This window comes from Gorilla gorilla, chromosome 12, assembly GCF_029281585.2.
Source record: "Gorilla gorilla gorilla isolate KB3781 chromosome 12, NHGRI_mGorGor1-v2.1_pri, whole genome shotgun sequence".
NCBI classification, from domain to species: Eukaryota; Metazoa; Chordata; class Mammalia; order Primates; family Hominidae; genus Gorilla; species Gorilla gorilla.
Genome location: NC_073236.2, coordinates 91,999,439 through 92,013,171, shown reverse-complemented (window position 1 = coordinate 92,013,171; position 13,733 = coordinate 91,999,439). Strand labels below are relative to the sequence as shown.

Sequence of the window (13,733 nt, the reverse complement as noted above, 5' to 3'; positions counted from 1 at the left end):
GTCCATGTGTCTTTCCCATAGAAGCCTTTCTCTCACTCTCTTTCCCTTATTAGGTTAAGATCAATGAGCTTCTTTATCTGAACGTTCCTGCATGCATATAAATAAAACTTGTTTTCTTTTTCTTTTTTTTTTTTTTTTTTTTGAGACTGAGTCTCGCTCTGTCGCCCAGGCTGGAGTGTAGTGGCGCGATCTCAGCTCACTGCAACCTTTGAACCTACCAGGTTCAAGCAATTCTCTGCCTCAGCCTCCCTAGTAGCTGGGATTACAGGCGCCCGCCACCACGCCTGGCTAATTTTTTTGTATTTTTAGTAGAGGCGGGGTTTCATCATGTTGGCCAGACTAGTCTTGAACTCCTGACCTCGTGATCCACCTGCCTCGGCCTCCCAAAGTGCTGGGATTACAGGTGTGAGCCACCGTGCCCAGCCAACTTGTTTTCTTTTTCTGTTTTGTTTTTGAGACAGGCTTTTGCTCTGCTGCCCAGGCTGGAGTGCAGTGGCACAATCATGGCTCGCTGCAGCCTCAACCTCCTGGGCTTAAGCAATCCTTCTACCTCAGCCTCCTGCATAGCTGACACTACAGACGCATGCCACCATGCCTGGCTAATTATGGGATCTCACTTTGTTGCCCAGGCTGGTCTTGAACCCCTGGGCTCAAGCGATCCTCCCACCTTAGCCTCCCAAAGTGCTAGGATTAAAGACATGAGCCACCTTGCCCTGCCAAACTTGTTTTATTTTTGCCTGTTTATCTGTCTATTGTCAGTTAATTTGCGGGCCCCTGATCATTGGACCTAAGTCCTCAGTAGAGAAAAAGATTTTTATCCCATAAACCTTGCATACAGAGTTTTTAACTAAGCCTAGTTAACAAATTTTCAAGCCAATAGGGGAAAACAGCAAATTACAAGGGAAGAAAGAGATTATTTCAGGCAGAAGCCTTCCTTCAACTTCATTGTGACGGATGACAACCTAGCATTTGAAGGAGAGAAAAAAAATCTATTTAAAAAAATAAAAAAGCCAGGCACGGTGGCTCACGCCTGTAATCCCAGCACGGAGGCCGAGGCAGGAGGACCCCTTGAGGTCAGGAGTTCAAGACCAGCCTGGCCAACATGGTGAAACCCCGTCTCTACTAAAAATACAAAAATTAGCTGGGCATGGTGGTGTGTGCCTGTAATCCCAGCTACTCAGGAGGCTGATGTGCGAGAATCGCTTGAACCCAGGAGGTAGAGGTTGCAATGAGCTGAGATCATGCACTCCAGCCTGGATGACAGAGTGAGACTCTGTCTCAAAAAACAAGCCAGGAACAGTAGTAGCTCATGTCTGTAATTCGAGCACTTTGGGTGGCCACGTCAGGAGGATCTCTTGAGCCCAGGAGTTCAAGACCAGCCTGGGCAACATAGTGGGACCCCCATCTCTACAAAAAAAAGAAAAATAAAAAACAACTAGCCAGGTGTGGTGGCGCGTGCCTATAGTCCTCCCAGTTTCTTAGGAGGCTGAGGTGGGAGGATCACTTGACCCCAGGAGTTCAAGTTTGCCGTGAGCTATGTTTGCACCACTGCACTTCAGCCTAAGCAACAAAGTGAGACCCTGTCTCAAAAATAAAAAAATTAAAAATAAGAACTTCCAAGAAGTCCAGAATCTGCCATTCTGCATGCCTTCTTGGATGTCATGAGAGCATTAGAGTTGCCTCACAATCCAGGTATTTTCTTAATTACAAAAGACTTTAAACCACCTCTCTGTCTTTTGGAGAGCCTTCCCGCTCCTGCAGTTAGCCAGTATTTACAATCAGACTCCAAAGTTTTCCAAGCTGCCATGATCCTTCAAGCTAACAAGAAACAACAAACAGCTGGGGAATATGTCTCTTCAACCTGCTTCTTTGACTTTAACAGAGCCTCACCTGTAGAGAAGTGGGGCCTTGGGATCTGGGAGCTGCTCCAGAACCCCCAACCTCTAGTCCTGCCAGGGAACAGCAACCTGTCCAAGCCCTACTACCCAAGAACCCATCTTTCTTGTAAATCCTACACAGAAGATGCAGCCCCACCCTCCAAAACCAAGGGATCACTCGGTCCTGCTGACTCTATCCTCCGAAGCTTCTTGGATCAGCCCCTCCCACCAACCCTTCTGCTATTTCCATGTTTCAGACCTTCAGATGTTCTACCTCCAGCTAGAGCAACGTCCTTCTAACTCCGGGCTTCTTCTGGTCCATTGAGATGACATAAGTCACTTCAGTTTACCACCTTCCAAAGACTCCCCATCACCTTCTGGTTAAAGTCCAACACCCTTGAAATGGTATTCATGGCCCTTCATGGAGCTCTCCTGGCCTGCCTGACCTCTCACCACCTCCTGCCTTGCACTTTACTGCGTACAGTCACTACACTGTCTAATATGGTAGCCACCAGCTGCAAGCAGCTCTTTAAATTTCATTATTTTATTTTAGACAGGGTCTCACTCTATCACTGAGGCTGGAGGGTAGTGGCGTGATCACGGCTCACTGCAGCCTCACCCTCCCAGGCTCAAGGGATCCTCTCACCTCAGCCTCCTGAGTAGCTAGGACTACAGGCATGCAGCATCACGCCCGGCTAATTTTTTATTTTTTGTAGAGATGGGGTCTCACTGTGTTGCCCAGGCTGGTCTTGAATTCCTGTGCTCAAGCAATCCTCACATCTTAGCCTCCCAAAGTGCTAGGATTACAGGCCTGAGCCACTGTGCCTGGCCTAAGTTTTAGTTAAAATGAATTAAAAATTTAGTTTCTCAGTTGCACTATCCACATTTCAAGTGCTTACTAGCTAGAGACTGCATACTGGACAGCATAGAAATAGAACATTCCCATCAACACAGACTTTTACTAGACAGCATTCCTCTAGAAACACCCAAGTGTTTTTATTTTTTTGCACACATCATGCTGTCTTGCCTTGCCAGGTCTTTGCTCATGCCTCTGCCCGAAAGATGCTTTCTTTTATCTTTTCACATGGGTGAGGCTTCAAGACTCAGCTCACAGGTCATCTCTGAGAAGACTTATTCGAATCTCCAGGCTCGGGCAAGTGCTTGGTTCCTGTGTTCTAATAGTTCCTTGTGTTAACTAGTCTCTATCTGACCACTTAGCATTTGCTGATACTTCTGTCTCCTCCATAAGACTCTGAGTTCCTCTGGGGCAGGGCCTTGTCTTCATCAACTCTGTATCCCCAGTGCCTGGCACAAAGCAGGTGTCCTTTGCCGTTGGTCGAACTCATCTGAGTGGAACTGTCAGTGGTGCATGACCATAGAACAGTACAAGTTTAATTGTGTATTAGTAAAGACTCCTATGTAGAGAGAAACAACCTCAACTCAAACCAGTCAAGAGAAAAGAGGAAGTAATGGTTCAATAATTGGGAAGCCCCAGGTTGGTTCTGACTTCATGCATGACTGGATCCAGTGGCTCAACACACATTACCAGGGCCTGGTTCCCTCCTCAGCTCTTGGCTCTGTTGACTGCCCTGTAACATCCCTCTCAGGCAAGATGACCACTAGTACTGTTGGTCCTAAGTATCTCCAATTTAGCAACCTCAGTGAAGAGAGAAATTCTCTCTCAATTATCTACTTAGTGGTCTCCAGGAAGATCCTGTTTGGCCTTGATTTGGTTGTGTGCCCTCCCTCCATGAATCACTGTGGACTGTGAAAAGGAGTAGTTTGTTTGGCTATGTCATCCTGGCTTACGTGTCTGTTCCTGGGGTGAGAGTGGGGGAGGTGAGTATATACGAGCATCATGATTGACAGCTTCACAGGCCACCTGGAAAAAGAAGGAGTTACCCAAAGGAACCAGAAGAATAGATTGCAGGAATAGTGGGAGATAGGGGCTTTATCTCCCACAGGCCCCGCTGCCCATTTGGAGATAGGAGGCAGGGTCAGCTGCTCTCTCAGTGACCTGGACTCCTGCTTGCTTTCTCTTGCCCTTCGTACTTTTCCCATGTAGACCAGAGTCCACTAACCCTCAGATTTCAAGCCACCAATCAGCAGGCTGCAAAGGATCTTGAATTTAGAAGATTTTGCTGGCCTGGAAATACATAGTGATGGAGCTTTGAAAGACAATGGGCCAGGCATAGTGGCTCAGGCCACCCATCACTTTGGGGGGCCAAGGCGGGCAGATCACTTGAGGCCAGGAGTTCGAGACCAGCCTAGCTAGCATAGCAAAACCCCATCTCTACTAAAGATACAAAAATTAAGCAGGTTTGGTGGTGCATGCCTGTAATCCCCAGCTACTCAGGAGGCTGAGGCACGAGAATTACTTGAACCCGAGACGGAGGTTGCAGTGAGCTGAGACTGCGCCACTGAACTCCAACCTGGACAACAGAGTGAAACTCTGTCCCAAAAAAAAAGAAGAAAGAAAAAAACTGGCCTCACTCTGGAAAGAACGCTTGTAGAATTTGCCAGCTCTGGTCAAGGACCTATAAGCTGTTGTAACCTTCCTGTTTTTCATCCATTTAAAAAATTAGCTGGGCATAGTGGCTCATGCCTGTAACCCCAGCACTTTGGGAGGCTAAGGCAGAAGGATCGCTTGAGGTCAGGAGTTCAAGACCAGACTGGGCAACATAGGGAAATCCCATCTCTATAATTTTTTTTTTTTTTAATTAGCCAGGCACGGTGGAGTGGGCCTGTAATCCTAGCTGCCCAGGAGACTGAGGTGGGAGTATTGCTGAAGCCCAGGGATTCAAGGCTACAGTGAGCTATGATTGCATCACTACACTGCAGCCTGGGCTTCAGAGTAAGACTCTGTCTCTAAAAAAAAAGAATAGATAAAATTTTTAAGGTATAATTTACATACAGTAAAATTCACCCTTTTTAGTGTATAGCATTGTGAGTTTTGACTATAGTCATCCACCGCAGTCAAGATGTAAAACAGTTCCCTCAGCCACAGTTCCCTGGGCCCAGTTATAGCCAAACTTTCCCCAGGCCCTGTCCCTGGCAACTACTGATCTGTTTTCTATCCCCATAGTTTTTATTTTTTATTATTAATTTTTTTATTTTAGAGATGGGGTCTCACTCTCTTATCCAGGCTGGAATTCAGTTGTATGATCACAGCCCACTGCAGCCTCAAACTCCTGGGCTCAAGCAATTCTCCTGCTTTGGCCTACTGAGTAGCTGGGACTACAGGCTTGTGCCACCATGCCCAGCTAATTTAAAAAAACAAAAAACAAACAAAAGAAAACTTTTTTGTAGATTTGGGGTCTCACCATTACCATCTTGCCCAGGATGATCTCCAACTCCTGGCCTCAAGTGAGCTTCCCACCTTGGCCTCCCAAAGTGTGGGGATTACAGGCATGAGCCACCTCCCCTGTCCCTATCCCTATTGTTTTAACTTTTCCAAAATATATAAATGGAAACATAAGGTATGAAGGTTTTGAGTTTAGCTTCTTTCATTTAGCATAAGACAATTGATACATGTCCATGATGCTCTATACATCAATAGTCATTCCTTTTTATTGCTAAATAACACTGCACTGATGGATGTACCACATATTAGTTATGCTCTGATTTAGGTACATCTGGGTTTTTTCCAATTTTTTTCATTTATGAATAAAGCTGCTATAAACATAGATTTTCTCTTTTAAAAAATTGTTTTGGGGACAGGGACTGGTCTCACTACGTTGCTCAGGCTGATCCGAAACTCCTGGACTCAAGCAATTCTCCCACCTCAGCCTCCTGAGTAGCTGGGACTACAGGTACACGCCAGCATCCCCAGCTATAAATTTTCATTTCTCTTGGGTAAATACCTGGGAGTGGGATTTCTGGGTTTTATGATAAATGTTTAAATTTATATGAAACTGCCAAATTGTTTCCCAAAGAGACTATATTATTCTGTATGGCTACTACATTATATGAGCATTCCAGTCACTGTGCATTCTTGCCAGAACCTGGGTTTGTTGGTTTTTTTTTTTTTAAGCTATTCTAATAGATGTGTAGTGGTATTACACTTTGGTTTTAATTTGCATTTCCCTAATGACTAATCATGTTTAACATTTTAGCAGCCGGGTGCAGTGGCTTATGCCTGTAATCCTAGCACTTTAGGAGGTTAAGCCAGGTGGATCACTTGAGCCCAAAAATTTAAGACCAGCTTGGGCAACATAGTGAGACCCCATCTCTCAAAAAAAAATTAAAAATTACCTGGGCATGGTGGTATGCACCTGTAGTCCCAGCTACTAAGAAGGCTGAGGTGAGAGGATGGCTGAAGCTGGGGAGGTCGAGGCTGCAGTGAGCCGAGATCGCACTGCTACACTCCAGCCTGGAAAACAGAGTGAGACCCTGTCTCAAGAAAAGAAAAAAATATTTTTTGCATGTGTTTATTTGCCATCCATATATCATCTTTGTGGAAGTGTCCATTCAAACACATTTTTTTTTTCAGATAGGTTTTCACTCTGTTGCCCAGGCTGAGTGCAGTGGGGGCGATTACCAGGTTGTTACTGGAAAGGGGTCCCAATCCAGGCCCTAAGACGACGTTCTTGGATATCGCACAATAAAGAATTTGAGGTGAATCCATAAAGTGAAAGCAAAGTTTATTCAGAAAGTAAAGGAATAAAAGAATGGCTACTCCAGAGGCAGAGCAGCCCCAAGGGCTGCTGGTTGCCCATTTTTATGGTTATTTCTCGATTACATGCTAAATAAGTGGTGGATTATTCATGCCTCCCCTTTTTGGACCATATAGGGTAGCCTCCTGACGTTGCCATGACATTTGTAAACTGTCATGGCGCTGGTGGGAGTGTAGCAGTGAGAAAGACCAGAGATCACTCTTGTAGCCTTCTTGATTTTGGTGGGTTTTAGCCAGCTTCTTTACTGCGACCTGTTTTAGCAGCAAGATCTTTATCACCTGTATCTTGTGCTGATCTCCTATCTTATCCTGTGACTTAGAATGCCTTAACTTCCTGGGAATGCAGCCCAGCAGGTCTCAACCTTATTTTACCCAGCCCCTATTCAAGATGGAGTTGTTCAGGTTCAAACACCTCTGACAAGGTGAGGTCAGAGCCCTGGCATCAGAAAGTGGTTGACTTGCAGGTTGGTAAGAAGAATCTACTGACAGCAGAATAGATTTGAAAAGGAAAGTTTTATTAGATAGAAAGTACACTGCAGAAAAGTGCAGCCAGGTGCATCATTAAGAGAACTGAGCACGCCATGGTGGATTTTCCTTAGGGATATTTATGGACCTTAAAGCGAGAGTTTAAGGGTACTTTAGACCATATTAGTGCACGTAGGTCATGATTATTGATTACATTTGCAGACATTTTGGTGTCTTAATGTCAGCAAGGGTTGCACAATGAGTTTCAACATGCATGCATTCTGGAGATGTATAGAAATTCTAGTTATTTATAAATTTTGGGGAAAGAGGCCTGGAACCAGATGCTGACTTTAGGTAACAGGGAAGGCTAATTACTTCTAAATTCCTCAGATAAGGAGTTTTGTCTCTGGATGGCCTGCTTGATGGTCACCAGGTGATCTTTGTTCTTCTCAGTGATCACAGCTCACTGTAGCCTTGACTTCCCTGGCTCAAACGATCCTCCCCCCTCAGCCTTCTGAGTAGCTGGAACGACAGGCATGTGCCACCATATTTTTTGTGGAGACGGGATCTTGCCATGTTGCCCAAGCTGGTCTTGAATTCCTGGGCTCAAGCAATCTGCCTGCCTTGGCCTCCCAAAATGTTAATATTATAGGTATGAGCCACTGTGCCTGGCTCATTTCTCATCTTTTAAAGTACGGTTGACTTTTTATTATTGAGTTTTCTGAGTTCTCTACATATTCTGGATTCAAGTCCTTTATCAGATATAAGTTTTGCAAAAAAAAAAAAAGCGTCTCTCCATTTGTGGCTTTTCTTTTCGTTCTTTCAACAGTGTCTTTTGAAGAGAAGTTCTTCAAGTTCTTTTGAAGAGAAGTCCAAGTTATTGATTTTTTCTTTTACGAGCTGTACTTTTGGTGTCATATCTAAGAAATCGTGGCCTAACCCAAGCTCACAAATGTTTTATCCTAGAAGTTTTACAGTTTTAGGTTTTACATTTATGTCTATGATCCATTTTGAATTAATTTTTATGGGGTGTGAAGTATAGATTGAGATTCATTTTTTTGCACCTGGATGTCTAATTGTTCCATCTCCATTCCTTAAATACACTGTACTTTTCCCATTGAATTATTTTTGTCTGTTTGTCAAAAATCAATTGACCATATATGTATGTAACAGGACTGCTAGGTTTGTATGCCTGCTGCCAGAGCAACAGGCCAATACACTGACAGCAAGTTTTGCAGCAGAGAAAGAGTTTAATAATTCCAAAGTGCCAAACAAGGAAACAGGAGGAATTCTCAAGCCTCATATCCATTTTCTCTAGGTTTTCTGGGCAAAGGTTTTTAAGGGGATCATGGAGGGTGAGGGGCTAGAAAACTGGGGTCATTGATTGGTTGGAGTAAAGTGAATGAAATAATCAGAATGTGTTGACCCGGTGCAGTGGCTTACGCCTATAGTCCCAGCACTTTGGGAGGCTGAGGCGGGCAGATCACCTGAGGTCAGGAGTTCAAGACCCGCCTGGACTACATGGTGAAACCCCGTCTCTACTAAAAATACAAAAGTTAGCTGGGCATGGTGGCGCATGCCTATAGTTCCAGCTACTCAGGAGGCTGAGGCAGGAGAATCACTTGAACCCAGGAGCAGGAGGTTGCAGTGAGCCGAGATTGCGCCATTGCACTCCAGCCTGGGCAACAGAGTGAGACACTGTCTCAAAATAATAATAATAATAATAATAATAATAATAATCAGGATGTGGAAACTGCATTCTTCCATGAATCAGCTTTCTGCTGGGCCCCTCAGAACAGCTGGTATGGGTAGTTTTGTTGTATGCAAAACCCAAAGGAGAAACTCCATGGGAAACTTAGCATCTCACAAGGCCTTAGATTTCATCTACAGAATGGAAAGAGAACAGTCTTGTGACAAGGACTACCAATATCCTGGGGCAGTAAGCAAAGAGCAGCCACAAGGAAGTGGGCCAAAGAGCGAGCTGGCTTAATGATCACTGCTAACTGTACTGCAAGCCTAGTTGAATTTTTTCCTCTCTTAATCGATTTTATAAAGTTTTCCTGGGGACAGTTGCATGCATGGATCTATTTCTGGGCTGTTTATTCTATTCCATTAATCTGTATGTCTCTCCTTTCTCCAATATCACACTGTGTTGACTACTGTATCTTTATGTAAAATGTAGAAAGTAGAGTGGGTTCAACATTATTCTTCTTTTTCAAAATTGTTTTAACTATTCTAGTTCTTTGCCTTTTGCCTTTTTTTTTTTTTTTTTTTTTTTTTTTTATTTGAGACAAGATCTGGCTCTGCCATCCAGGCTGGAGTGGGGTGGCTCAATCTCGGCTCCCTGCAACCTCCTCCTCCCGGGCTCAAGCCATTCTTCCACCTCACCCTCCCAAGTAGCTAATTTTTTTTTTTTTTGGACGGAGTTTTGCTCTTGTTGCCCAGGCTGGAGTGCAATGCCTCGATCTCGGCTCACCGCAACCTCCGCCTCCTGGGTTCAAGCGATTCTCCTGCCTCAGCCTACAGTGTAGCTGGGATTACAGGCATGCACCACCATGCCCAGCTAATTTTGTATTTTAGTAGAGATGGGGTTTCTCCATGTTGGTCAGGCTGGTCTCAAATTCCCGACCTCGGGTGATCCACTCGCCTCGGCCTCCCAAAGTACTGGGGTTACAGGCATGAGTCGCTGTGCCTGGCCATTTTTTTTTTTTTTTGAGGCAGAGTCTCACTCTGTCACCCAAGCAGGAATGCACTGGTGTGTTCTTGGGTCACTGCAGCCTCCGCCTCCAAGGTTCAAGTGGTTTTCATGTCTCAGCCTCCCAAGTAGCTGGGATTACAGGGGGTACCACCACTCTTGGCTAATTTTTGTATTTTTAGTAGAGACAGGGTTTTACCATGTTGGCCAGGCTTGGCCAGGCCAGGCTTGAACTGAAACTCATGAGCTCAAGAAATCCACCCATCTTGGCCTCGCAAAATGCTGGGATTACAGGTGTGAGCCACCATGCCTGACCCAATATATATTTTATTGATTTATGTATGTATTTATTTTTTGTATAAAACATGTAATTTATTGGTCTTTGTGTGGAATTAGATGCATCACCACTATATTACAACTGAGCCATTAATTTTGTAGCTTCACCAACATTAACTGGTTTGCTTTCATGACTCTGCGGAGGAATCAATTCTTTCTGTAGATGTTCAAGAGAAAGGCCTTTTGAGAAATGTGCAAGTTCCTTTTGTACATTTACAAAAGCTTTATTTACTCTGTTAGCTTTTTCATCATTCATAATGTTTATCTTCTTAAGATTAGTGGTGGTCGGGCATGGTGGCTCACGCCTGTAATCCTAGCACTTTGGGAGGCCAAGGCAAGTGGATCACCTGAGATCAGGAGTTCAAGACCAGCCTGGCCAACCTGGTGATACCCCATCTCTACTAAAAATACAAAAATTAGCCAGGCATTATGGCAGGTGCCTATAATCCCAGCTACAAAGAAGGCTGAGGCAGGAGAATCGCTTGAACCCGGGAGGCAGAGGTTGCAGGGAGGCAGAGGTTGCAATGAGCCAAGATTGCGCCATTGCACTCCATGCGCTCCAGCCTGGGTGACAAGAGTGAAACTCTGTCTCAAAAAAAACAAAAAACAAAAAACAAAAAAAAACAAGATTAGTGGTAACTGGTTTTGCTTTGTTTTTAGCCTTAAAGTTTTTTTCCCGCTGGCTATGTGAAATACATTCCTGGATTTCTGCCCTCTTAATTTGTTCTTGGCCCTTGTCAGGAATTTAATACTTGCATGCAGCTTCTTCAGCTCCAGTTGACACCATCTGTTTTTTGGAGTTTTGGTATTTTGTTTTGTTTTTTTTTCTGAGATGGAGTCTTGCTCTGTCACCCAGGCTGGAGTGCAGTGGCGCTATCTTGGCTCACTACAACCTCTGCCTCCCAGGTTCATGCAATTCTCCTGCCTCAGCCTCCCAAGTAGCTGGGATTACCGCCACACGCCACCACGCCTGGCTATTTTTTGTATTTTTAGTAGAGATGGGGTTTCACCATGTTAGCCAGGATGGTCTCCATCTCCTGACCTTGTGATACACCTGCCTCAGCCTCCAAAAGTGCTGGGATTACAGGCATGAGCCACCGCTCCCGGCCTGGCCCAATCTATATTTTAGAATCAGCATGCAGACTCCATTTTTCTGTAAGGGACCACAGGCTTACAGGGGCTCCCTGATCAGAATCCACACCAGTGTTCGTGATTTATCCAGAGGTAGTTCTAGTATAGGGTGAAGGAAATCAAAATATTTTACCCCAAAATATATTTCTTTGACATATTTTGAAATGGTTGCTGCAGGGCCAGCAAACAGACAGGTCCTTGCAAAGCTATTTTTTCTGGGGAAAATTTGCTTCTGTAGAGAATCTCTGCTAATGTAGCCAGGCCTTCCTTTTCTAGAAGTTTTCCATATCTAAGAGAGATTAACTGAGTCTGACACCTTGAAAGATCTGAAAAAAGACCTTCGCCATATGTTCATTGCGGTGCTATTCACAATAGCAAAGACATGGAATCAACCCAAATGCCCATCAGTGATAGACTGGATAAAGAAAATGTGGTACATATACACCATGGAATACTATGCAATCACAAAAAAAACAAGATCATGTCCTTTGCAGGGACATAGATGGAGCTGGAAGCCATTATCCTCAGCAAATTCATGCAGGAACTGAAAACCAAACACCATATGTTCTCACTTATAAGTGGGAGCTGAACAGTGAGAACACATGGACACAGGGAGGGGAACAACACACTCTGGGGTCTGTCAAGAGGTGGTGTTGGGGTAGGGAGAGCATTAGGAAAAATAGCTAATGGATGCTGAGCTGAGTAGCTATGTGATGGGTTGATCTGTGCAGCAAACCACCATGGCACACATTTACCTATGTAACAAACCTGCACATCCGGCACATGCATCCTGAAACTTAAAATAAAAATAAAAATTTAAATTAAAAAAAAAAAAGGCTTTTACCATCTATCCTCTCTGAGGATTGCTACCTATGAGGCCTCATCTATATAACAAAGCCATCTTTGCAAGCCAGGCCTCTTTCTTTCTCCCTTTCACACCATGTCTTGCTACTAAACATGATTTACCAACATAAACTGTTTGGGGCCATACTCTTAGCCTGCATTCTTTTTGTAACCTCAAGATGGTATATAAGTTTCTATATCTTATTGTTGGCTTGAGTCTTCATTCCGAAGGCTCCCATGTAAATACATTAAATAAATTTATATGTCTTTCCTCCTATTAATCAATTTGCCTCATGTCAGTAGTTTTTCAGTGAACTTTTAGGGGCCAATGGCCATGACCCCTACAAGGGTGATGGGCAAGTGCACGATTCTAGAACCAGACTGCTCAGTCTCAAATCCTAGCTCTAATTCTTACTAAAACTTGGGAAAGTTACCTGACATCCTTGTGCCTCAATTTCCTGTTCTGTAAAATGGAGAAAATGTAATACCTATTTCATAGGATCTTTGTGAGGACTGCATTAACGCATGAAAAACAGAACAGAGCCTGGCATGTAGTAAGCCCTTGATAAGTGTCAACTATTATTTGCCTTATCTTTACCTATCTCAGGTTTTCTCCTTGTCTTCTTACCCCTGATAAATCTGCAACTGTTAAATGGCTGATTTTTCTTTTGAAGACACTTCTTAGGCTTTTAAGTCATTTAATAGTCAGCTTACCACATTGCCATGGCCCTCCTGGAAGATCCATACACAGATGGCCTCCAACTTATGATGGTTCAACTTACAATTTTTAGACTTTACAATAATATGAATTTGATATACATTCAGTAGAAACTGTACTTTTCCCAGGCTAGCCATATGTGGTATGATACTCTCTCAAGATCCTGGGTAGCAGCGATCACGAGGGTAAAGAACTGGTACCCTACAGTGTACTGTTTTCCCAGTGTTTGGGGATATTGTGTTTTAGGCTTTCACGTCTCATTATGTCTGCAAAATGCCCATTTGTGTCTCCTGCCTCTGGTGAGAAGAGGAAGGCAATTACCCTTGAGATGGAACTCAAGATCTTAATCCCTCAGCATGAAGGTGGTAAGGAAGTAATGGCCATCTCAGGCAAGTTAGGACTTTCACATGCCATAATTTCCACCTTCTTAAAGGAAAGAAGTGCATAAGTGATGTAGTGAAATGATCAGCCTTGGTTAAATCCACTGTCATCACAAAGAAAAGAGGTGAGCTGACTGATGATATGGAGAAATTACTTGTCATGTGAATGGAAGACCAGATACAGAAGCACACGCCACTTAGCCTTCTGATGATCCAGGCTAAGGCAAGAAGACTTTTCAATACTTTAAAAGAACGTGCTGATGATCCGTTGGATATGTAAAAGTTTATAGCAAGTCATGGGTAGTTCCAATACTTCAAAAGTTGTCATCATTTTCATAATGCAGAGGTCAGCAGTGAGGCCACAATTGCAGATACTAAATGTGCCAAAGCTTTTAAAGAAGAGCTGTGTAAGATAATTGTGAATAAGAAATACTTGTGAGAGCAAATATTTAATGCCAATGAAACAAGCTTATTCTGGAAGCGTATCCTGGAGCATCCATACATTCATCAAGAGTACAGGAAGATGCCTGGATTCAAGGCATTCAAAGACCTTATAATGCTGTTTTTGGGTGGATATGTTGCATGGTTCAAATTCTCCACTTGGAGAACCTAG

The 13,733-nt window shown here is 43.8% G+C and overlaps 1 pseudogene; it reads right to left on the bottom strand.

The window, feature by feature from the left end:
- Positions 1–10,124: 10,124 nt before the first annotated feature.
- LOC129531472 (ribosomal biogenesis factor-like) lies at positions 10,125–12,747 on the bottom strand (annotated as a pseudogene).
- Between the last annotated feature and the right edge of the window lie 986 nt (positions 12,748–13,733).